Source organism: Schistocerca serialis, chromosome 3, assembly GCF_023864345.2.
Source record: "Schistocerca serialis cubense isolate TAMUIC-IGC-003099 chromosome 3, iqSchSeri2.2, whole genome shotgun sequence".
Classification (NCBI taxonomy): Eukaryota; Metazoa; Arthropoda; class Insecta; order Orthoptera; family Acrididae; genus Schistocerca; species Schistocerca serialis.
Window position 1 is genome coordinate 86,457,422 of NC_064640.1, and position 23,115 is coordinate 86,480,536.

The window sequence follows — 23,115 nt, forward strand, 5'->3', positions numbered from 1 at the left end:
TTACATGATCAATAATTCATGCTGAAAAATTGATTATTTTTGTGACAGTAAGATTTTAGTGATATTTTATAACTGTATAGAATATCAAGAATTTATCTCAGAAACTGCGTGTATTCACTGTGTTGTTTTTTAAATTGCCAAAAATGAGTATTTTGATTGAAGGTTTAGAAATACTATTCAGGGATTGTATTAATATATTTACCCTTATGTGACTGATTGAGCCAAGCATCCAGCCTCCCCGACTGGCTAAAGGGGTGAAGGTATTGTGCATGTGACTGGCAGATGGCTGTCTCAACCATATGACCACTGCAGGCTTTGGCCACTGTTGGTTAACCGCATGTTTCAGTATGCATAGAACTACTCTTTGATAATATTCTTTAGAAAATCAGTATCACGCTGTACAGTCACAATGGTTTGCAGCTTTTGATAACCACAAAAGATAACTTCAAATCTAATCCAAGATATCTGCTATAAGTTTATCCTGGGCAGAGAAAAAGTCTGTTTAGAAAAATGGTAAGGACTTTTCTACTTGCGATTGGAAAACTCTGTAACGTGTGACTTACACTAGCAATATATGTGCCTGTAACTTAAACAAAAAAACTCATGAAAATCAGATCCATATATTTCAAGATATAACATTTTAAATATTTTAAAGTTAACAGTTCCTAGCAAAGACACCCATAACTCTGACATTCTTCTGTTCCATGCAGCAGTGAGTGTTGCTGAGAAATTGGAAGTGTTTTGCTGCACTGCTTAGCTTTTGCAACATCTGATAAGTAAGTTGTGTAGGATGATACATCTTCTTTCACGTAATATATTTTTGTATCATGTGTACTTTGTAGATCAAGAAATGACCAAAAAAGCTAAATGAGGATGGTGGCACAAGTATTTGAATTACCATCTTTCCACCACAGCACCAACTTGCTCAATTTATAGTTATGATACAATTAATCCTGTCTATAACTGTTATTATGCTGTATATATCAGTACTCTATGTAAGGCTATACTTTTAACTTACATAAACAGTAATGAAGTACAATAGGTGGGCAGAATACTCAAGAAGTTATCATTGGCTTCACCAAAATCTATTTTGTTAATAGTCATCATACCATAATTTTGTATGTCACATCACCACAAGCAATTACATAAAATCATATTATGGGAAATGATTTATACATTATTACTGAAAATTATTTTTGTTTCATCAAAACAATATGTCTCATAAATTTAAATAAAACCAGCATTTCTCTCTTAACATAAAATCAACTACAGAAAAATGTTTGCCAATGAATTTAATGATATATGTAAATGACAGATTCTGCTGCTATGATTTTCACTTTTGTAGGAAAACTAAAGCTATAAGCTGAGTGAAAGTCAAATTATAGGTTAATGTTTTTCTTTTAGTGATTAACATTATCATCAAAATCTGTTCAAGTTCTCTTCATGCTATTGTTGGTGTTACATACAAAGGACATATAAAAATCTGAAAGGTTTGCAACATGTAAATTTCAAGCTGCCAGAGCCTTTTCATTAGAATGAAATCAAGCTCTAGCCCAATATTTCTATGGATGCAGATATAAGTGAAAGTCAGATACTATCTGATCTGGCTCTTCCAACAACCTATACTACAATTTCCTCAAGCTGCCCATTGCCAAAACACCTTTGTGGGCAGGAATAATGCTCTACTGAAACATAATTTTTTAAATATACAAGGAATCTCCAAAGTGTACAATTAATGATCTCAGAAAATAAAGGAAACAAGAGTTTCAAACAAAATACCTTTACTGACCTTCAAAGTAATCACCATTAGCTACAACACACTTCTGACATCAGTTTTAATATTGTTGGAAACTGTTACCAAATGTGTCTGCCCACTTAGCTGAGTGGTAATGGCTTGCCTATCATGCAGTGGGCTCAGGTTTGATTCCTGGCCAGACTGGAGATTTTCTCTGCTTGTGGACTGGGTATTGTGGTGTCTTCATCATCACTGATGTGCAAGTCACTCAGTGTGGTGTCACCTCAAATTGCACCCAACTGCCGAACTTTCCCAAACAGGACCTCCCAGCCATCAATGTCACACACTCATTTCATTTTTTGCTACCAATTGTTAGCTATCTGCATGCTTACCTATGTCACCCTGGAAGGTAACTATTTTTCAGCACTCTCCTTATTCTCCAGATTTGGTACCAGCAGACTTCTTTTAGCTTCCCCACCTAAAATTAGCCCTGAAAGGTTTATGCTTTAGAGACACTGCACAAGAGCATAAGCGTTTCAGGGCTAGTTTAAGGTAGAGAAGCAAACAGAAGTCTACTGGCATCAAATATAGAGGATAAAGAAAGTGTTAGTGAACAGTCTAACAACACGTGACCATGATGCTTCGAGCAATTCTGCGAGATGCCACTTGTTGACAGTTTCAAACAGCTTTACAACCAATGTCAGAAGTATGTTGTAGCTAATGGTGATTACTTTGCAGGCCAGAGTAGGTATTTTGTTTGTAAATCTTGTTTTGTTTATTTTCTGAGACCATTTGTGAGATTTTCAGATTTGTTTCATGTTTTATACTTTTATTTTACCAGATGATGATCAAACAGATAGAAACTGAAAGCTAATAAAAATTTGCTTACTAGAATCTCATGGTGATGAACAAAAACGACTTTCATTAAACATTTTTTCCTTCTATTTCAGTATAGGACTCTTCTTACATATTTACTTTCTGTTGGCTCAGAATACTTTTAGATTGTTTGCCAGTGTTTGTTTTATAATTTTTAGGGCATTCAATGAGAGGAATCTCTTTTGAAATCTAGAAAACTATGTCTGTAAATGTTTGCTGCATAATTTTCATTTTCATGTTTTTAGTCCAGGGCCAGCATGTTGCAATTGATACTACTTCACTTTTCACATGAAGTAGAGGAGGATCTATATCCATCCATTATAACAAATTAGTGGACAAACCCAGTCACTAAAAAATTCACTTTCCCAATTTCTCTTTGTCAGCATTCTACAAATGCAGCCCATATCTTATGTAATGTAGATAATTTATCAAGTAAAATCTGCCACATTCTTCCTTCTGTAATGTCTATTTTGTAATGTCTATGACATGAGCTATTTCATGTATCTGTAATTGACAATTGTTCAGTACCATATTGGACATTTTTATTTCTGTGGTTGTGGACCATCCTCAGGAGAAGTAGACTACATTCAAATTCAGCTGCTCATTTCTCAACTGTCGAAAATTAAGAACCAGCCTCCTTCTAAATTTTCACCAATTCTGGATGAATTTCCTTTTGTGATACACTTTCCAAAAATGAATTTTTTTAAAGACATAACAGTATCCATGTTTATTCACACATAACGTGACTACTTAAAGCACTTTAGTAAAAATCTTTACCACAGATTTAAAATATTGAGCAACATGTAAGAAAATAACATAAACAAATTTTAATTGATATCAGAGCCATGTCTGTGCCGGCTTGAGAAATTTTCTTCCTGCATTCCTGGAATGTTTTCACTTCATAAATAGAAAACTTACTGGCTGTAAATAGTCAAAGTTTTATTATAAATGCCCACAATGTTTATTTATATTAACATCATTAAAATTTAAGTGTCCCCTTTCTAAACAGTTGAAAACAATAGAGTCAGCCATTTCTCAATTAAAACCTATTCTTTTGGCCATGATAGAACATCATTCAGAGCACTTTAATGTGTCAGTCATATCTGTAGCAAATAATTTGAGAATACATAGGGTAATTTCTTAATTTATACATACAGGTTTGTTTTCTGTGGCTTTAGTATACATGCACTTGAAAACAGGTTGCAAACAAATTTACTGCATGTTTTAAGGCAATTATTTTACTGATACAATACAATATATACAATTTTTAAAAGGGGTCACCAGTTCCAATGTCAACGCCACAGATATACCGTTCAAGAACTGGTTCATTTCATTATTTCAGAAATGCAGCTAGAAATCATCAGTAACCTCCTTTTTCATTAAAGTACCACAAATTCAAAATCAGCACAGTTAGATTCTGAAAGTATACTCTGTTTGTGTTTAAGATTCTGCCCATGCTGTTGGATTTCTGTTGTACTTTACCACATTTTCATTGATTTCACATAATAATTGCCACATGTAGTGGTTATGATACTTTTTATTACAGTAATCCATTTCTAGTTGTAATTTTGGTGTATCTTCATTTTGTTTCACTTTGTTAATAAAATAGGGTACAGAAATTGATGCAATAAATGAAATTGCAGTAATAAAAAAATAAATCAATTGCCCAATCAAATTTTGCTGAATGATAGCTGTACTACTGTTTTGTTCACCAAGAGGAAACTTAAATGAGAAAAGTGGGACAGTAAAGTCTACTGTTGTGCTGAATTTGGAAGCATGTTTCAGGTACTGGCTGGCCAGGGAATGCAATGTATGCAGCTTGTAATGAGTACCTGCAGGTTTTGATCTCATAAGTGAAGTCTCTTCCATTGAGATATAGCCCAAGCAATTTAGAACCAACACTGTAAATATAACAGTGACTGCATAACTCATTGCCTGGAACAAAAGCAAAAAGACTTGGCAAAGCTTTAAACAAACATATGGCATTAATAAATCCATTCATTTAACATTTATTACCACCCACTTACCATTACTGCTCAGGTCAGTTAGTCTAATTATCCTATAAAATACATGAATTCTCTTCTTGAGCTAATAATTTTGTAATTATTGTATTTAGTGAAAGGCATGTTGGAAAATACACCAACAGTTGTGAAGTTGATGTCTTTAGTGTGCCATTAGTTGAGATCTCAAACTCATCATCAGATTATATTACATTGCCTGAGAATATTTATATATAATCCATCATGATATCTATAATGGTCATTATGTCTAAAGTGTGAAACATGTAATGTCATTGGCCTCAGAGTAGAAGTTAACTATTTAATAAAGAATAGTTCTCATGAAAGCAAGGAGGAACAGTGGCATAATTCTACAGCAATGTCTGATATCATCGGATGGCCATCTGAGCTACAGTCTAAATAAGTAATACTTGTATCTTAAAATGTGCAACTATCAGAAGGTAAACCAAAAAGAAAAGGAGAGAAAACAGAAATCATGTCAGTTGGAGGCAAAAACGGTAAAGATAATATGAAACTAGGTTTATTTACTTCCTTTGTTTTGCTTAGTTCTTCCCCATTATTTCTTGTTTCCTAACTCAATAGCAAAATTTCTGTCTTTTTTGTGAAGAAAAATCTACTAACTGTACAATTAGTTTTTTAAATGAATTTAAAAATGATGATTTCTCAATTAATTGCACAGTTTCTTTGCTACTGAGGCCAGTACTACATACATGCCATGTTATGAAGAGAAACAGACCCATTTATGTATTCAGGACAAATTAAACACTTTTGAGCTCATTCTATTTTCAGAGAAGGATCATGTCAGAATAAGGACCAACACAACCATTAACTTGGCAAATATTAAATAGTTCCAAAATGATTGCCGTCCTTCCCTGCAAACAGGCTATTCTTAAATATTTTAACTGATCAGCTAATTAATGCAAACTAATGGAAGTGACACAGCACTTGATGTTACAGACCTGTTAATACCTACTGCTACATCTATTTCAAAATGCTGCAAGTAAGTCATGAATTACAAAGTGGTACCTTGTTGTTGTTGTGGTTTTCAGTCCAGAGACTGGTTTGATGCAGCTCTCCATGCTACTCTATCCTGTGCAAGTTTCTTCATCTCCCAGTACCTACTGCAATCTACATCCTTCTGAATCTGTTTAGTGTATTCATCTCTTGGTCTCCCTCTACAATTTTTACCCCCCTCACACTGCCCTCCAATACTAAATTGGTGACCCCTTGATGTCTCAGAATATGTCCTACCAACCGATCCCTTGTTCTAGTCAAGTTGTGCCACAAATTTCTCTTTGCCCCAATTCTATTCAATACCTCCTCATTAGTTATTTGATCTACCCATCTAATCTTCAGCATTCTTGTGTAGCACCACATTTCAAAAGCTTCTATTCTCTTCTTGTCTAAACTATTTATTGTCCATGTTTCACTTCCATACATGGCTAAACTCCATACAAATACTTTCAGAAACGACTTCCTGACACTTAAATCTATACTCGATGTTAACAAATTTCTCTTCTTCAGAAACGCTTTTCTTGCCATTGCCAGTCTACAGTTTATAGCCTCTCTACTTCGACCATCAGTTATTTTGCTCCCCAAATAGCAAAACTCATTTACTACTTTAAGCGTCTCATTTCCTAATCTAATTTCCTCAGCATCACCCGATTTAATTCGACAACATTCCATTATCCTCGTTTTTGCTTTTGTTGATGTTCATCTTATATCCCCCTTTCAACACACTGTCCATTCCGTTCAGCTGCTCTTCCAGGTCCTTTGCTGTCTCTGACAGAATTACAATGTCATCGGTGAACCCCAAAGTTTTTTTTCTCCATGGATTTTAATTCCTACTCTGAATTTTTCTTTTGTTTCCTTTACTGCTGGCTCAATATACGGATTGAATAACATCAGGGATTCAGAACATGCTTGTGGTTTTTGAATGTGTACGGGCATCAATGAGGAGACATGCTGAAGGGTGTCTTCCAATGAGCAGTGACCATGTGGGACACTTGTACTTTATTTTCCTCAAGTGTATAACTGCAGTTTGGACCATCACTGACTCTATTATAAGGTGTTCATGTACTCAGTCATAGTGCATCAAGCTGGCCGCGGTGGCCGACCGGTTCTAGGCGCTGAAGTCCAGAACCGCGCGACTGCTACGGTCGCAGGTTCAAATCCTGCCTCGGGCATGTGATGTCCTTAGGTTAGTTAGCTTTAAGTAGTTCTAAGTTCTACAGGAGTGATGACCTCAGATGTTAAGTCCCATAGTGCTCAGAGCCACTTGAACCATAATGCATGACACCAAGGAAACCATTGGCTTCCAGACCATTGTTTATTAGAATTATTTGCTTGTATCATTGTCCTCTACTCATCCTTTTAGTCTGTACCTATAAAAGTCAAACAATATGTATATGCTGAGAACATTTAAGGAATGCCAGGGTAAAAGTGTATGCCAGATGGGAACTTGAAAGTGGGACCTTAGCCTTTCACAGGCAAGTGATCTACCAACTGCACTATCCATCATGACCCAAGACCCACACTTAGATCTTGACTTTCACCTTAACCTCCTCTCCTACCTTCCAACCTTCTCAGGGGTACTCCTGCATACCTTGCAGGACTAGCACTCCTGGAGGAAAGGATATAGTGGAGACTTGGCTTAGCCACAGCCTGATGGACTATTTCCAGGGTGAATTTTCACTCTGCAGTAGAGTGTGCACTGATCTGAAACTTCCTGCTAGATTAAAACTGTTTAACGTACAACGAAATTTCAAACCAGTGCACACTCCACTGCAAAGTGAAACCTGATTCTGGATTATCAAATAATTTTGTACTGTATTCAAGATGAATAATTTTAAGAATGAGAGTAAGTTGTTATGGGATAAGATAAAAATGATTTCAGGAAAGCATACAACTGCATGATTCAGTTACAACAGGAACTGATAGTACCCACTTTGATTAATGAATTTCTTAACATAATGCAGAAAACTGTTTTTAATTCACCTCACAAACACACAATTAATTTAGTGTAATTGATGGACTTGCACCATTTCCTAGTACAAAAAAAAAAACGAATATTTTAATATAAAATTTACATATTGTTAACAGTATTTTAGCCACAATATGAAAAATATGACACTTATATAATTTTTATAATAATCACATTAGCAAGAAATTTTTCCATGCCTGTACTGTTGTTAACCCCTCTATAAAATTAAGTATTAAATGAAAATTGTTGAATGTAAAAACTAAAACCTTTATTGAAAGTTGCAGAAAAACTTGTAGTGTAAAACATGTGAATGTATCTATAAAAAAGAAAGTCTAGTTCTGCCAAAATCTGGATCCCATCAGGGCTTTTTCACTGAAAATACTTGCTATAAATTAAACATGCAAAATATCATCAAGCATTCATTTTGTGAAACTGAAATTTTACAGCATTTAAAACAGAATTAAATAATTTCCCCTACACCTGACTGATAGGAAATACAGTACTAGACACATGGATGTACCCAAATTTAAATTCTGGTAACATAAATAAATACATAAATGACAAATTTGAAGCTGATTTACATATTTCTTATTCATATAAATATAACGTAAATGTAATTACATTAGTGTAAGAGTTAGCGTCATGTGAAATAAGGTAAAAACTGTTAAAACGTGTAATTTTTCTTATTGCACTTACAATCATAAATCTATGTCTAATATTATGCATGAGAATTATACAGACAGAATAACATAAATTTCTTTTTCATTTGTAAATGCAAAATTTGAATTTTGACACCTAAAAGGGGAAAGAGACACGGGGTGCTGGGAAAAGGTGGCAAGTAATGGGTGAACAGAGGTAAAGTTAATTAGCAAATTTGAAATTAATTTCAGCAGTAGATTTAATCTGCTAACAGAATCAGAGCAGGTAGAGCCTCATACAGATGTAAAGAAATTTAAGGAGCAGCACAACAGAAACATACTAATAAGTTGGGTGAAAATCAGAGCAGGGAAAGAAGAGCTCTCCTGTTAGGTAGCAGGCATGGAATGGTGTAGGCCAGCAGCTACAGGAAAACTTAGGTGTGGAGTACCAGGTCACAAGTTTTGTGAAACCAAGTTCATGCCTTTAGCCATGTATCTGAAAACCTGGAACAAATATGCAAGGATTTTAACAAAGAAGGTCAGGTTTAAATAATAGGGTGAACTGAAAACAGACTGGCTAAAAATAAAAAATTATGGCATTATGGGTGACATGTACAAAATAGGAGCAGCTACCAAGTTCACAAATTTGGGTTCTGTGGAGGCTCTGTGGCGTCATGAATGGCCATGCATTAACTCTGCTGTAAAGGAAGTAAATCTGACAGGGTTACTTCTGATGGATGCAAAATATCATACTGGTTCTGTTCCACTAGTTGCTATTGGAAGATGGCCTACACTTGAATAGGAAATGTAAGGAGAAGGTAGGAGATCTATTAGCAGAAAACATAAGGGAGGCCACCAGCACACAAAGGAAAATTCCTGCAGTTACTGAGGTCAAGTGAGACACCTGCATTAGGTCAAATTCAGAATTCAGAGAGACAGCATTAAAAAAAAATTATAATAGAGGGGAAAGTGAAACCAACTTGTTTCATCAGAATATTAGGGGGCAGAGTCATTAATTTATTTACTGGCCTTAGTAGTAGGAAAGAAATTGTGATTTTTCTGTCCTAACACCATATAACCATAAGTATAGAGATTATAAGTAAGGTGCATATTGAAGTATCAAGTCTGAATAAAGTAGGAGTTATCACATTCATAAAAAAGGGATATAAAAACAGAAATGTAGAACTAAGTAAATTCTGCATAGATCAGGATGTGGAAGTGTCCACATATGAGTTGCTTGTGGGAAGAGTAACATTTTTGATTGCTACAGTACAAGTCTCCACTAGCTGACAGAAATTTTCATGAAAAACTTTGATGAATTATTGTGCTCTCTGTCAGACAGAAGGGAGGGATTATTAATTTGTGGTGATTTTACTATACATTTCTGGAAAGAATCTGACAGGAAAAGTGGTCTAGAGATCCTTTTGCCATTTATTTGTATCAATCTAGATTTCCCTACCCAAATTGGTCATAGTAGTAGTACCATACAGATATTGTTAGTGGCCACTTCCTATGTCTTATGAGGAAGAGTCCTAGAGATCTCCACCCAGTAATGGAAGATGAAAATCCATATTCAAGTCATTGTAAAATCATCTGTGTCTTTAATTTGATCACCACCAGGCCTCAAACTGAGGACTGTGATCAATTCCAAAAACTTATCACTTGTTAATTAAGGTTTTCATCAGTGAAACATTACAAATACAGGTATCAGTATGTCATAAAAGACTTATTGCACTGCTGTAATCTAAGTACACAAAATATTTGAAAATTTTGTATTTCATGTCTTCATGTGTTTGTGAATAACACTGTATCTTCTAATGTAGGTAATACCTTCAGCAAAACATGCTGTGAGATGGCACTTCATGCATGTTGGTTATGACGTACTAAATTTTGGCTGTATAACTGTAATTTGCATTTTGTGAACATCAAAAATTCACCCAGGTAAAATGTGATAAGTCATCACCGCCATGCACGAAGTGCCACCTGGTGGTCTGTTTTGCTCGTATCGCAGTTTCATAAGGTTACACTTACAATAAGTTGACAACATACTGTGCCTATATTGGATGGATTCATTCTGCTTTTTGTTATTCATAACATTGTTATGTTTTAGGTGATTGTTAAATTTTATGCATTTTTCTTGGTCTACATATTATTTTGGTTGTTATCAAATGTCTGTCATTGATATCAATTTTTTGTAGAACCTTTGAAAATGGTGTAATGCCAAAATGCATAAGGGATAGTAAAGTGAATTAATACAATGGTCAAGACAAACAGAATTATCAAAGTGCAGCTAGATGAGCGTGATATCTCATAGAGCATTTATGCAATGTATAGCGAACTTCTAAACACTAATTTATCCAAGCAACAAAGTCACAATAAATTTTGTTTCATAAAAAGCTTGTTGTTTGCAGCTTACTGAGAGAAGCACTGACAACTATAGTGCACCGCGCGAGGTGGCGCAGTGGTTAGACACTGGACTCGCATTCGGGAGGACGACGGTTCAATCCCGCGTCCGGCCATCCTGATTTAGGTTTTCCGTGATTTCCCTAAATCGCTCCAGGCAAATGCCGGGATGGTTCCTTTCAAAGGGCACGGCCGACTTCCTTCCCCGTCCTTCCCTAATCCGATGAGACCGATGACCTCGCTGTCTGGTCTCCTTCCCCGAAACAACCAACCAACCAACCAACTATAGTGCTAGCAATAATAATAATTTCCACTATTCGCAATTTAAATACTTAACTGTTTCGTCAGTGAATAAAAGTTGCTGATAGACAACAGAAACTATTTTTTAAAAAAGGTGTCATTTTTGTTTTGTAGATCTGTACAGATATGTATATATGTGTCAACTGCAGTTAATAATTCAAATCCAAGGTTACTTAATATAATTAGGGCAGACTGGAGCATGGATGTCACATTTTATGTTTTAGAATATTCTGTGGTAAAATTAGATAATACTTATGGATTATTTCATGTAATGTAGGAAGCCTATGCCATCTAGTTTCTATCTCATGCTATATGTTTGTTCTAATAAAAATTTTAGATACAGCAAAATGATGTGAAATTGCCCACTTTAGCCCTATCATGGTGCACAGTGACCACAGGCATGGGGCACAGTGAGTTAAAAAACAACACAGAAGACAGACTGTACACATTTATTTTCCTTAGTAAACATTGTGTGATATGTTGAACTGCTAAATAATAAAATCATTAAATATTGTAAAGTACCCGTGTCAATAAGAAGAGACATTGCTACAGTTTGTTTTGTGCAGCCGACTGTGGAAATCTTTGGTAGTATACAAATGACATGTGTGAAGCTAATTTTATGTGCTTCTGCATCTGCAGCAAGCAAAATATGTCAGTCAAATTTACACAACTTCTGGAGATTAGTCACAGTTGAAGTCCTTGAATTTTTATTAACTGAACTGACATGTGCTATGAAATGGCGAAATGGAATTTCTTTTCTTTTGGTTGACACTTTCTCAATAACACAGTCATTCTCTTTGAGCTCAACTTCTATGCTAAATTCTTCCATGTCATGAAGACTCGAATTATCATGACTGTCACTCATCTGAAGATTAGCAGAGCTGCATTAGCTGCTCTCTGGCTGAAGTTGCCTTCTGACATTTTTACAAATGGAGTTATTGGTTGTTTGAATTTTGATAGTTTGGCCAATTTTTCTTCTTCCGATTTCCACATTCTAGAAGCTGCTGCTTTTCCAGGATGTCAGTAAGAATTCTTGTCCTTTCTCTTTTTCTTCCATGCTAAGCTGTTGTCTTACAAGTGGATGCTTTTCAAAAAGGTCGAGTTTCCTTTGGTGATACCAAGTGTCTTGAACTGTTTAAAAAGGTACTAGTCACAGGGAGGCTTACAGCTGGATAGTGCTTATGGTGTTGTTGTCTGTTATATCTGCCCTATTTGTATCATTGTCAGTATTTTCTGGTACACTTCCAACTACTGCACCTTTTTTACCAGCATATTACCAAGATAACTAACCTCTTTAGAGTCTGTCTAGGGATGTTATGTCATTTTACAGCTGCCAGAACTTTCACACCATCTTGAATTACACTGTTCACAGTTTTCCTCATTTCTTCAGCAGGTGTTAGACCACGAGTAGTTTTTATTTCTCTATAGCAAACCATCTTTTGTTTTCTGCACGTATGCTGACTCTGTCCAGAAAACATTTTACACTCTGCCCCATACCGCATCAATACAATTAAATATATTTATTCAGTCATACACAGATGTTATAATTCTGTACTTTATATTGTATGAAGAGACAATACCTATGATAAGTACTTACATTCTCGATATTTGGTATCTACAAAATGGAGAAGAGATGGCAAAATTTACAGAGGAGCATGGTAAAACATACAAGTCACAATTCATCTAGTTTTCTCAGGCCTCTAAATGATGAGAGAGTATAGGATAAATTTGCAAAACTATGATGACATCCTATCAGTCCTATATTTTATATTAACAATTTCTCACTATGCCCCATGACCCACTGTGTTCCAGTCTCCCTTACAACCAAAGTCACTGATATAAGTGGTCAGTATGTGCAGTGTTCTATGAAATATGCAAATAACTTACCCTGGAGTGTTATAAAACTTGCGAGATTCAGAAGTCAGCTCTTAAATGTTTTTCGTTACTATCCATTACATTTGCATATCACTTGTTATGGTGAGTTCACGAATTTCTAGTGCACATCGCCAACCCATAAAAAAATATGATGAAAAACAAATAGCAGTCCAATTTTTTTGTATCTGAAAAACAGAATGCATTTTTGTTATTATGAAAATGAGACAGCACAGATTTTTTTTTTATTCCAAAATTGGAAAACATATATGAAATTACTCCCTCAATTATCACTTTAATGGATAGTTCAAAATTTTTAATACTTACTAATTATATAAACATGCTAAGCAAGGTCTCAGTCACACCTACATCAGCAACAACTCAGATACCTCCAACAAGTTCACAGCAAGCCACTAAATTACTAATCTCACAATGATGCTGTGCAGTATCAATTACAAATGACCTGATGATACCAAAATATACACCATTGTTCATGTGGTTTACAGTTGCTTGATAGAGTCACCCCATAGGCAGAAATCAAGAAGTTTGACTTAGCATAATGTGCACTTAGAATTAGCTCCTATTGGACAGACTTGAACACTAGTGTCATTTTGTTTATGCTTGTTACCTCATGGATTGATCTCATGTGGCAGTGTAGTAACTTAAAAGAGATATTCATAAAAAATGAGCGAAATGAAGAATGGACAGTCATCAGCAACCTCAAATAATATCCTGACCTAATCATCCTTCCTGCAGACACCACTGTCATGAGTCACAGTGACTACTGACAGAAGGATTCTGCCAACTCTCTGACTTCTCCACCTACATGTCTGTCATAGTGATCCTATCCCAGAAGTACAATATAGTGTCCAATCCCTACTGAAATCCTTACACCCATCTCAGAACCTCTCCTGTGATACCATCTCCGTCCTCACTATAATGATACCCTGCACCTCCGCTTTCTATGTGCTACACAAAACCCACAGCTCTGGATGCTGCATTGTAGGTGGTTATTGTGCTCCTACAAAAAGAATTTCTACTCTGGTTGACCAATATCTCCAACCAGTTATCTGAAACCCAGCATCTCACATCAAAGTTACTAACCACTTCCTTCATAGACTCTCCATCATGCCCACCCCTTTACCTCCTGGATTCCTACTCATCACTGTTGATGCCATCTCCCCATACATGAACATCCCCCATACCCATGGCCTAGCTGCTATTGAACACTACCTCCTTCAACATCCTTCAGATTCCTGCGGCACAGTCATGAACAGCATCTTCCCATGCCAACCATTTAATGGGCCTTCTAGAGGAAACCTTCCTAACTTCCAAAAACCCTAAACCCCTTGTCTGTTTCAAGTTCACTGATGACATCTTCATCATCCGAACTTGGGGCCAAGACACCATATCCTCATTCCTCCGAAACCTCAACATCTTCTCTCCCGTCTTGTCTCTCACCTAGTCCTACTGTGGCATCACCTCTCTGATGACTCCATCCGTATCTCTGTCTATATTAAACCCAATAACTGTCAACAGTACGTACATTTCAACAGCTGTCACCTGTTGCACACCAAAAAATCACTCCCATACAACCGAACCACCAGTGGATGGCTTACCTGCAGACTCCATTGCCCTGTAAGCTGAAGGTCTCACAAGGGCCTTCAGAGACAGGTACTACTCCAAACCTAGTCCAGAAGCAGATTTCCCTTGCCATATCGTCACACACCTCTAATCCTCTCACTACACTCATGAACCAGCTACACAGCAGCACCTTCGGTATCTCATTACCCAGTACCAACAAGGACTGGAACAGTTGAACCATATCCTTCATTAGGGCTTTGATAATCCATCATCATGGCTGGAAATCGGGGATGTCCTACCCAAGTTCCTTCCCACCCTTCCTAAAGTGCTATTCTGTCACCCATACAACCTGCCTGGAAATGAGGCACAGTATACTGGACCTAACCGTTTTCCCTTCCTCTTTCCTGTCATCCCCTCCCAAACCACATCTCTGCATCAGCTTCACTGCTCATCCTGAATGACACTCTGACCAGCTCTGGTCCCTGTGAATCACATACCTGGCCAAAGTTCCTTCCCATCCCTCCTATAGTGACTGAGCGATATGGCGCAGTGGTTAGCACACTGGACTCGCATTTGAGAGGACAACGGTTCAATCCCGCGTCCGGCCATCCTGATTTAGGTTTTCTGTGATTTCCCTAAATCGCTCCAGGCAAATGCTGGGATGGTTCCTTTGAAAGGGCACGACCAATTTCCTTCCCCGTCCTTCCCTAATCCGATGAAACCAATGACCTCGCAGTTTGGTCTCTTCCCCCAAACAACCCAACCCCTTTTATAGTGGTATTCTCTCATCAGTGCAACCTACACTACATCCTCATCCATTCCTATGCCACTCCTACTCCCTCCCCTTGCCACAGGGATCACATCCCTGTGGAAGACCTGTCCAATCCAACCACCCATTACTTCCTAATCCAGTCCATGAAACTGTGGCCAGGAAGAAAATTGTCCATCCAGTTGCACAACATGCAGCTGAGCACAACATACTTGAGTTCAATGGCTGTCTCACAACTCAGACCATTTGGATACTTCCCTCTGCCACTATCTTTTCTGAAGTATGCAGATGGGAGGTATCCTTGCAACATATCTGGCACTCGTGAAACCTCCTAGCCTCAAAGTTCACTAACCTACATCCTCTACCCAACCGTTTCCCCTTCCTCTTTCCTATCATACCCTCCCAATCCACGTCTCTGCAACAGCTTCACTGTTCATCCTGAATGACACTCTGATCGGCTCTAGTCCCTGTGTATCACTTACCTTGCCCATGCACTTGCCACAGCAAACTCCCACATTCCTAACCAGCAAACCTACTGCCACCTTCCAAGCTGCCAGCTACCCATCCTGAACCTCTCATCCTGCCTCCCATATCTCTCTCCCCTGCCCACCACATCAAACACAACCCACACTCCACCTTAGTCCACCTACCGCAATGCAATCCCAGACGTGTGTTCAGCCAGTACAACATAGCAGAGCATTTGTGAGTTGTGTGGAATGTGTGTACCTGCACGCTCGTGTATGTGTGCAAAAATGCACATGCGTGCGCGGATGTGTGCATGTATGCTTGCATGTGTGTGTGAACGCGTTCGCGCATGTGTGTGTGTGTGTGTGTGTGTGTGTGTGTGTGTGTGTGTGCGTGTGTAGTCTAGCTTGATAACTAGCAAATTTTCTCTGTCTATTGTGTGTGCTGGTTGACAACTCAGTGCTTCAGCTATTCTGTGGATGGTCTCACTCCTAAAATATTTTCAAAAATAGTATTAATTTAGCCTTTCTTTTCCACCAGTTAGCTGCAAAACTTTTATATGATTACTAGTTACTGGCAAGACCAGCTCCATATATAAAATAAAGTAAAACTAAATCAAAATCTATGTATGAGAGGCTTTCGATAAGTGACACAGCGCTTTTTTTCTGACAGCAGGTTGTTTTTTGCAGGATTCCAGTACATCATATTATTCTCCAGTCTTTTAGCTAAATATCCCTATTTTTCAGTGTAATCTCCGTTCAATGCGACGGACTTCTAACAATCTGTCGAATCCATGCCATGTCAAGTTGTTGCACCAAGCCGGGCAAAAGGAAGTCCGACACGATATTAGAAGATATCCCATGACATTTGTCACCTCAGTGTGTACTGCAGCGGCGATTTGGTGCTACAAAAGAACAGAAGGTTGCTGATGGCTTTAACACATTTTGGATTCGTCACGCAAAATTTAGAATCCATCCTGTAATGCATATTATTTTACAGTAAGAGCTGTACTTCACGAAATCAGAGAACCTTGCCAGGTTTCCGTGATCATAATCGTTTGACGGGAGGTGGCACATCTGTTTGATGACATGTATTATTTTTCAAGGGTTTATATGACAGATGCGCATGTAAAATTTTCAGGGTTGTTTGACAAATATGCACGATCCTAATTTTATCTCGGATCGGACATTACAATGCGAGAATGTAGCACATCGATTCCGCCGATTACAAGGCAATTCAGAGGCATGTGGACGTTTATTTCGCGGAACATTTATGCTAAATTTTACAGAATCCACAGTTGAGACAGGTAGGAGAATGATACAGATTTCATGTAAGGACGCCCCTGAAGTACCGTTACTACATGGACTGATGTGTTTTATGCGATGTATAATGAATGACATCAGATTTTTTCTCTGGATTTCTTAGTCAGACGTCGAAATACCGCGAGCAAAGCGGTATCGAGCTGTTGAATAGCACATCGGTACATATTACAGCGTTGATTCTGTGTTACACAAGAAGAGAAAGCCGCCTTCCAGATGTAGTCTTGTGCTTTACAACAAAGAGATGGTCTCTCCCCCTTCTATTTAACGTGGCCCAGGTAAAAATTGTGAGGACATGGGAAAAGGAAATAAAGGGAATTCAACTCAGGTTTAAAGAATAGCAGAGAATCAATGTGAAGTATCTGGCTTTCGCGGACGATCTTGCCATTCTGACCAACAGTAGAGAAGAAGCCAAACCTGCAAGGAGAATCTTCACGAAATCTCATAGAATACTGGCCTACAAATCTCCTACAAGATTCAATACATCGAAAGCAAGCATGCATATAATCTCCCCATTATAAATCAGAACAGGAAAGTGGCATGAGACGTGCACTTCAGATATCTAGGAGAGCTAATCCAACCATCAGGACTGAACTACACAGCCAATCAAGAAAGAATTTCCGACTTACAGAAAGCATATAAGCTCACTTGGAATCACTACAATAAAACATATATTTCTGTCAATGCAAAACTGAAGCATTACAACACAATGGTTCTACCAGAAGCACTCTACGCTGCAGAAACTACAGTGATTCTTGGTCATACCAAAATTAGACAGATTGAAAAGCAAGAAGGAAAAATTCCGAGAAAAATATATGGGCCAGTATTTCGTGAAGGAAATAGGATAAAGAGGCTAACAAGAGAGATCTACGTAGAGATAGAAATAATAATGGGCGCCTTTACAACGAGAAGTATGAAATTTTATGGACACATCAGCAGGATGAAAAAGAACAGCCTCACAAGGCGAATCCTTAACATAGCAAACACTAGCAAGAACAGGACAAAGCCAGACGTGTACACACTTCAACTCTGTCCTCCCTGTCAGCTCCCCCAAGTACTGGTCTCCCATCCTGCATTACCCTCCTCTCCACAACAACTGCCTCTTCCCTGACAACCTCAGTAAAGCTAACCATTTGATTCCCACCTCTTCAAGGTCTTCTACATTCCTGAGGATACTCATTTTGATTACTATCTCTTCCCCAATGTCACTGAACAAAATGGCTCTGAGCACTATGCGACTTAACTTCTGAGGTCATCAGTCGTCTAGAACTTAGAACTAATTAAACCTAACTAACCTAAGGACATCGCACATATCCATGCCCGAGGCAGGATTCGAACCTGCGACCATAGCGGTCGCTCAGTTCCAGACTGTAGTGCCTAGAACCGCACGGCCACTCCGGCTGGCGTCACTGAACACACTAATACCTCTGTCACGCCAGTCTCTCCTAGTTTCCCATACTTAGATCAGTTACCCCCCTCAGACATAAACACTCTCATCACCGTGCATGACATCAAACTCGTCCTCCGATCCAGTCGCAACAGCACCCATAGTCATGACGGTGTCACCTACCGCCCCCTCAAGGAATCCGCCCCCTCCTCCTTCCTGGGTGCCCTTGGTACCCTGTACAACATCCTTCTCTCCACCAGCTTTTACCATGACCTGATGAAGATTTCCCATGCCCTGCTGTTCCGTAAACCCAACAAACCCCCTCTGACACCTCTCCCTATCATCCCATCTGCCTCATCACCGTGTTTAGTAAGGTCTTCGAGTCCATCCTCTCCCGCCATATTCATCATCACGTTAACCAGCACCATCTCCTTCCCCTTACCCTGTGTGGCTTCTGACCCTCCTTCTGAACTGACGATCAGCTCCTCAACCTTGCCAATTTCCTTTCCCTCCAACTTAACTTCTATTGCTCTGTTATCTTTGTTTCTCTCTAGACCTCCAGAATGCGTACGACTGTGTCTGGCATCGTGGGATCCTCTTTAAAATCCAGACCTAGACTCTCCCCTTCAATTTCGTCCATCTCGTTCCTGCCTTCCTCTCCCATCATACCTCCTATATAATTATACACAATACCAGCTCCTGTACTTTCTATCCCAATGCCGGCATGCCCAAAGGCTCTGTCTTTCCCCTCACCTCTATCTCCTGTATACAGCCAATATGCCCAAACCTCCCCTGCCTGTTCATCTCCTCCAATTTTCTGATGACACCGTCTTCCCAGCCCTTTATCCTACCCTTTAACTTTCCCAATGTACCCTTCAAACCCACCTCGACCAGTCCACCGCCTGGTGCAACCAGTGGCTCCGTCGCATCAACCCTTCCAAAGCCCAGGCAATCTTCATAGGTCATACCCCCTTCTCCTTCTGGCTCCACGGTATTACCTCACCATTTATGGTCATCCTATCCACCTCACTCCTACCTTTAAATACCTGGGCCTCACCTCCGACCATCACCTCACCTGGACTCCCCATCTCCTTATGATCCAACGCAAAGCCCAAAATCGACTCCTCCTGAAACTCCTATCCATCCAGACATGGGGACTGCATCATTCCACCATCCTTCACACCTACAGATCCTTGATCTGCGCCAACCTTTGTTATGGTAGTGCCATTTGAATTTCTGCTCCTCCCAAATTTTATAAGGCCCTCCAAATCCTTGAACGCCATGCCTTCTGCCTTGCCCTCCATATCTGCCTTCGGTCCACCATGCAGATCCCCTATGACCCCATCTCCCTCCCACATCTTCTCCTTTTCCTGTCGACTTGAGCTCCCCCACCCCCCTGGTGACTTCTATCCTCTCTACCCCCAGTCTGTTACCACACCTTTACCGTTGTGCCCCGCCCCCCCCCCCCCCCTCCATCTCCACACACTGCACCTCCTTTCCCAATGCAACTTCCAGCACCTACCCCTCCCGCATGATGGGCTTCACCCTGATCTCTACCCCTCCTACCAAGTCTAACTCCACCTTCCCCCTCCTACTCCTCAGAACTCCCTCCCTCTCCTCTTCCCTTCCTCTGAGCTGTTTTCCACCCTCTTACACTCCCCTCCCTTTCCTGTTCCACCTACTGTGTCTCTGTGCTCCCTCCTGACTTGCCTTCCATCTCCTGCCTCAGCAATCTCCTGCCTCTTGGTGCACCCCTGACCCATCTTTTTTCTTTTCCTCCCACCCTCTCCAGCCCCCACCCCCACTGCACCTTCCTCTCCCCTCTTTTTCCCTCCTCTCAAGCCTCCTGTCCTTCATCATGTCCCTCCTGGCAGTTTTTATTCTTCGCGTGTGCTCCATGGGTTACAGTGTTTTTTTGTGTCTCTCGTTCTCTGTGTTTTTATACTGTGGACGTTTTTTAGCATGTGTGTGTGAGACTCCAGTGTATTTTAAGTGCTCCACAAATTGCCAACTGTGTTCTTTTAACTTTATATCGACTTTTTTAACTGTCCCCCAATGAACGTCCCCATGTCAGTGTATATCTTAAGTTCCGTTGTCTCCATTCACTATGTTTTTATATTCCCCCGTTTCCGCCCTTTTTTATGTGTAAATATCCTCTTTTTCTTTTTTGTAATGCCACTCGGCTGAAGAGCGGCAGGTTGTGCCTCTGCCAGCCTTCCCCTGCCCATGTGGAGCAGGGGAATGAAATGACAGTAAAGAAAGAAAAGATGGCTCTGTGACCATCAGCACTAACTGACAGGAAATGTCTAGCACTAGTTCAGTTATTGCTACTGTTGTTGTTGTGTAGACTGCTAGGCGCCACTCTCCTATGCTCCACATCCATATCTGTGTGTCTGTGTTGTTTGCTTGTGTCATTGAGACTTTCTTCTGTGTGTGCATGTGTGTGTTCATTATCATCTCCTTGTGTATCATCATTCTATTGTGGCCGCCTTTGTCTTACTGCACACTGCCGTCATCGTCGCTGTTGCTGTCGCCACCGTTGCCTATTATCACTTCATCTTCACTGCAGCTGCTACCAATTCAGTCATCTTCCCATTGCCACAGCTGGTGTCACTACAATTGTCTCCCCACCTCATATATGTTGCTGTGACTGTCACCAACATTGCCACCACCACCTCCTTCTTTGATGCCACTGCAGCCATCCTGATCTGTTGTCATCAGCACGTCACACAGGACGTCGCTGCCATCATCTCCCAACATCCCAGTGGCGCTCTGCCACCAGCAGTTATCATCTACTTTCTGTTCCCTGTTTCCTTGACCCACAATGGACACTTGTGCCACCTCCATCATTGAGACCACCTCTTCCTCTACTCCCATTACCACTACATGGAGCGCTTCCTCTCAGCAACTGTCCTATGTCCACCCTCCTCCTCTCACAGTATCATCCCCATATTCTGTGACCTTCTTCACCTACACTATCCTCCTCTCGACCTCTGCCACATCTCTTACCTTTTCTCTTGCCTATCCCCCACTTCTGTCTCATCCCATGCCGACCACTTCCCCTGCAGCACCTACAGAAATGACATCTCATCGTGCTGCCATGGCAGCCCCTGAGGCTACCATACAGTCAACAAGCCGCTGTACCAACTCCAGCCCAATGGAAAGATCTGCTCAGCGACATGTCCCCATATCATCAATCCCAATCCCATCCCACAACGACAAAAAACCACAGAAGCGCCCTAACGCAGACCCCACTACTAGTACTATAATCAAAAAACCACAAACAACTCTCGATCCTAGCAAACACAGGGACACTGCTCCCTCCCCTGCGCCTTTTCCTATGGCTGTTTCCACTTTCATTCTCCCCCATACTGACCCCAAATTCATCAATTTCTCATCGCTCAAATCATCCCCACAAAGATTCTGTCCTCATCAAATCCATGAATCCCAACTTCCACTTCCATTTCCTCCTCAAAATCCTTCATATTACCTTTGGCCCTCATGTCTCCCTCACTTCTTTCAGCATTACCAGCACATCCAAGCGGCACCAGCCTCCTTAACCCCCCCCCCCCCCCCTCGCAGATTCACTGCTGTGATTGGCCCTAATATCAGGGCAGAGGAGGCGGTCTCTGAACTCAATTCCTATCTTGCTTTAGAGATCGTCACAGTCAGTTGTATCTACAAAAACGCAGATCCCACCTTCCTCGTGCAAGTCTTCAGAGAGTCTGCCCCCACCTACCTCTAATCACCTCCTTAGTGAGGAAGCCCTGATATACAACAGCTGGCATCAAATTGAACCTTCCAAATCTTTCAACAGTCCTACCATTGCCAAAAAGCCTCATTTGCAATGACCTCCTCACTCCTGACTGTTAACATCCTCTCACCTGTTCTCACTGTGATGACTCCCACTTCCTCCAACAATGTCCCAACCTCACCTCCCCTCCCACCTGCGACACCTGCAATGATTCCCACCATACCTACTTCACCAAGTGCAAAGCAAAACTCCCAACCGTCAAACTGGAATTAACAGAACCCTTCCATCCTACTGATTATCTTATCCATGCCACTAACTCCCTCCACCAAACTCCTACTAACGAAGACATCATCAAATTCTTCACCATCATCCTCAAAAATATTCACCCCTTCCAACAACTCCATGTACTACAACAAATATGCCTCACTGCCCACTCAGTCTTCCACCTCAATTCCCAAGCAACCTACTCCCGAAACCAAATCCACTTCTTCTTTACCCACCTCGGCAGTCTCATTTAAGCTTCTTCACTCAGTCACCCACCCCCAGGCTCTCATCAGGGCTTGACAGCAATATAGCGTCCTATACCAAAGCATCCTCTTCCTACCAAAAAACAAGCCCCTCTTAATGCACACTCTGTCCCAATATGATGTCTGTACCTTATTGTTCCTTCAAACCTATCACACCATCCGAATCTCTCCCTATATTCTCTACCAGACAGATAATCCCCTTCCCCTGGCCTCAGGTGGAATTGCAATTGGTCACCACAACTCTTACTTGATAATCCCACTGAGCACCTTATCCTTATATTCTTCTACAAAACCCTGATTTTCACCTGTGCTACTATCTACATATGACCTAATCATCCCCTCAACAGAGATTTTTTCAGGCACATACACCATACCTTTTCCACCAATATTATTGTCACTGACCTCAACATCCATAGTAGATCATCTGCAGAACTCAATTGGTGGCGTCAGTTTACAGACTCCCTCCAAGGTCACAATGTCCCCAC

General features: G+C 40.1%; 1 long non-coding RNA gene across 3 annotated transcripts in view; it reads right to left on the minus strand.

Moving 5' to 3' along the window:
- Positions 1-606: 606 nt before the first annotated feature.
- LOC126469751 (uncharacterized) overlaps positions 607-23,115 on the minus strand; it is a 61,432-nt gene continuing 38,923 nt past the window's right edge. For all 3 annotated transcript variants that reach the window (XR_007586063.1, XR_007586062.1, XR_007586064.1), the window contains 2 exons: positions 12,841-13,013; positions 607-4,546 (listed from right to left, as the gene is read on the minus strand). This is a non-coding gene — a long non-coding RNA (uncharacterized LOC126469751). The remainder of the gene's footprint in view (positions 4,547-12,840; positions 13,014-23,115) is intronic.